We start from the raw sequence: 3,751 nt of genomic DNA, 5'->3' as shown, positions 1-3,751 counted from the left end.
GGTGCCTGCGACGGCCTGGACCTGGAAGCAGGACGGGCGACCGGGCCAGGAGTCGGTAGCCCAGGGCCGGCGGCGGACTCACCGGGGGCCGCCGCGAGCGCAGCTTCCGCCAGTCCTGCGCCGGCAGCCCCGCCTCCGGAGCCAACCACCGCAGCGAGCGCGGAGGGGAGCTGGCCGGGCGCCGCCGGGTGCAGCCGACCGGCGGTCACGTGGCCGGGAAGCCGGGTGCCTCTGCGCCTGCGCGCTGAGGTCCGGCGGTGCAGGCCGGAGTTGCGAACGCAGCCGCCTGCGCCGGGGCGCGCGCTGTGATGGCGGCTGCTGGGGCCCGGGGAGGCGGCGGCGGCGGCGGCGGCGGCTCGGGTCCGGCTCTGGCTCCAGCACCTCCCGAGGCTTTTATTTCAACACAGTGCTTTCACTGGCCCGTTCCCTGGCTGTGCAGAGACCTGCGTCCCTGGAGAAGGTAACGCCGCGGACTGTCAGGAGGAGGTGGTGGAGCGGCGGGACGCTGCTGGGGTCTGAGAAGGCCACCTGCGACCAGAGGGGGCTCCTTCGGAGAGCGGGCAGCGAGGCGGGGAGAGGGGTCTGTGGAGACGGGAGCCCAGCGGTCGGCAGCGCGGAGGGAGGTCCGGGGCCGGTGGACTGGAGGCTGGTGAGCTGTGGGCGGGCGGACTGCGGCGGTGACATCCGCGGCGGAGGCTGGGGCTGGACCGTGAGCGCCTGCGAGGCGTGGCGAGATGAGCCAGGGACCAGGGTCCAGCCTGGGCCTTCGGTCCTGAATTTCCCACTTTTCATTCCGTGACCTTGGAGAGGTGTCTTTCTCTTAAAATGGATTGTCCTCCCTCCGCCGCGCCCCGCTTTTTGCCCTCCTCATCGGATTGTGGGGGAGGACAGAGAGAGAGCACTGTGTCTGAACGTGTTTTCTGATCTGCACATAGACTGCATATTTAAGAGATTGGTAGCATCAGACTGCATCAAAAGGTGGTGTGTTTCGAGAAGGTGCAGTGGCAGGAATGGGCAGTGAACTGTTAGTGGGCTGAGAACTAAATTCAGGATTGCTTCAGCAGAGAAAGATGTTCAGAAGACATACCCAACTCTGCTTGGAGCTGGGATGGGGGTGTGAAGGATATAACCCCAGGATTAAGGAGGCCAACCAGCTTCTGTCACAACACCAAAGGATGGTGGGAAGAAGACAGATTTTAGTCAGACCTGAATTTCGTCCTTACAGTTACTTGCTGTGTAGTCTTTAGGAAAAAAGCTCCAGTGCTCATAGCCTATTTGATTATCCAAAACAAACGAAGATTTAATGAGCTCACATAGGAAGCGTTTTGCTCAGGGCTAGGCACTGAATGGATTAACGATAAAAGCCAGCTTCTTTTCTCCCAGGAATGTGTGAAGAAGAGGTTAGCACTGAAGGGGGAGGGGGGTTGTCCATCCAACTTTCCGAAAAATGAAAGAGAAATATTTCCTGGTCAGGATAAGGAGCCAGGGTGACCTTACACAGGTGCCTGCTGGTGGGAGATGCTGAAAGGCAGATGAACTGGTCTTTGACCTTGTACGTTCTCAAACTTGATTTTTATCACTTACCTGCAAGGTGAACAGTTCTGGAAGATCTAATGCCAACCTGACTTCTGGCCAAAGAGAGAGTATAAACTGGACATGGTGCATGCACCTGCAGTCCATGCTACTCAGAAACAGCCCAGTGTCGGGACAGATGCTGAGTGGTAGCTGCTCTTTTAGAAGACAAGAGTTGGGTTCTCATTACCCATGTCTGTCAGTTTACAACTGCTCCATAACTCCAGCTTCAGGGAATTAGAAAAGCCCTCTTCTGGCCTCCAAGTGCACTTGCATGCAAACACACACACACACACACACACACACACAAATAAATAACACAAATAAGATCTTTAAGTGAGAAAAAAATTAGATGCTTTAGGAATTCTGGTACAACATATCAAGATCCTGACTCAAAAGGAAAAAGGTGTATGTGTAAGTGTAAGAATATGAGTTTGAGTGGTACATATTAATAAATTTTTATCCCTATTACTTGCTTTTTAAAAACTATTTTATTTTTATTTTATGTGTATGAGTGTTTGCCTGCATATATGTTCTGTACACCATGTATGTGCCTGCTACTTACAGAGGTCCAAAGAGGGCATTCCTTTAGAACTGGAATCATGTGGACTACCACATGAGTGCAGGGAACCAAACAGGAGTCCTCTGGAAGAGTATCCAGTGCTTGGAACAGCTGAGCCATCTGTTCAAACCCTCGCTTTATTTTCTTTTTAGTTATGTGCTATTGTGGCATGTGGAGGCCACTGGACACCTTGCAGGAGTCAGTTCTCTCCCTCCACCATGTGGGTGCTGGAGATGGACAGGTCGTCAGGCTGACTGCATGGGTCTTTATGAACTGAAACTCCCCTCCCTGCCTTGCCCCCTTTGTGGAGGTATCTCACCAAGCTCTGGCTTCATGGAACTCCTGAAGGATACCAAGCAGAGCTCCACTTGCTTCTGCTTCCCAAGTGCTGGAGTTGACAATGTGTGCCATTACATAAGTATGATGACAGGTCAATCCACATGCTGGTTCTCTCTTGTAAAATCCCGAAACCCAAAAATGCAGAAACAATAATTTGGTGTTAGAAAGGTCAATAAAAAGACATGAATAAAAGCAGCTTAAGAAGGGCTGGAGAGATGGCTTAAGCAGTTAAGAGCACTGGCTGCCTGTTCTGGAGGACCCTGGTTTAAGTTCCAGCACCCACATGATGCTCACAACTGTCTGTAACTCCAGTTCCAGGGGTTCTGATATCCTCTTCTGTTCTCCATGGGTACTGCATGCTTATGGTACACAGATCTACACAAAGGAAAACACTAATGCATTAATGAAATAAAAATAAATAAACCTTAACCCTCCCCCCAAAAAAATCATGTTTACATTTGTTTAGAGAAGTAGAGGAGGGAAGAAGGAAGTCAGAACTTGTGGGAGCTGCGTTCCCTTCACCATGTGGGTTCTGGCTCAGATTGTCAGGCATTGGTGGCAAGAGTCTCTACCCACATGTTAATCCTGCCAGCCTGAACTGGGTCATTTTCTTAACGTTATCTTGTTTTAATATGTGTGAGTATTTTCACCTGCATATACATCTATGCACCACTTGGATGTGTGGAGGCCAGAAGGTGGCGTCAGAACCCTTAGGGCTAGAGTTTTAGGTGCTTATGAGCCACTATATGGGATGCTGGTAATCACACCCAGGTCTTCTGGAAGAGCAGTTCCCCCCTTAATGACTGAACCATCTCGCCAGTTCCTTAAAACTGGGTGATTGCTTAGATGTCCTTCATCTTTAACAGCAATAGCTTTCTTTCTCATTCCGCAAACTGAAGAGTGTGCACTTCGAGCTCAATCTGTTTCCTATTCATTAGTTCATCAGTCACAGAAACATGGAAGGTAGGTAAGATGTGGACACAGACACACTCGATAAACGTAAAAACAAACAAATAACATTTAAAAGAACATTATGGAGCTCTGGATATAGGTCAGTGGTAGAGTGTGTGTGTTTGGCAGAACGCTTGCTTATCATGAACAAGGCCCTGGCTTTGATTGCCGGTAACCAAATCAATACAAAACAAGACTTTCAAATTAATTGTAAACCTTGTTAGTTTTGTTTCTTGTCATAATTGCTTGAGTTGTATAATTTAAAGGTAATTTAAAGTCCATAAAACTACTTGTTTATGGAAAGCACTTAGAAACACTTAGCAATCA

Source organism: Peromyscus leucopus, unplaced genomic scaffold (assembly GCF_004664715.2).
Source record: "Peromyscus leucopus breed LL Stock unplaced genomic scaffold, UCI_PerLeu_2.1 scaffold_842, whole genome shotgun sequence".
Classification (NCBI taxonomy): Eukaryota; Metazoa; Chordata; class Mammalia; order Rodentia; family Cricetidae; genus Peromyscus; species Peromyscus leucopus.
Note: the sequence above shows the minus strand (reverse complement) of the source record.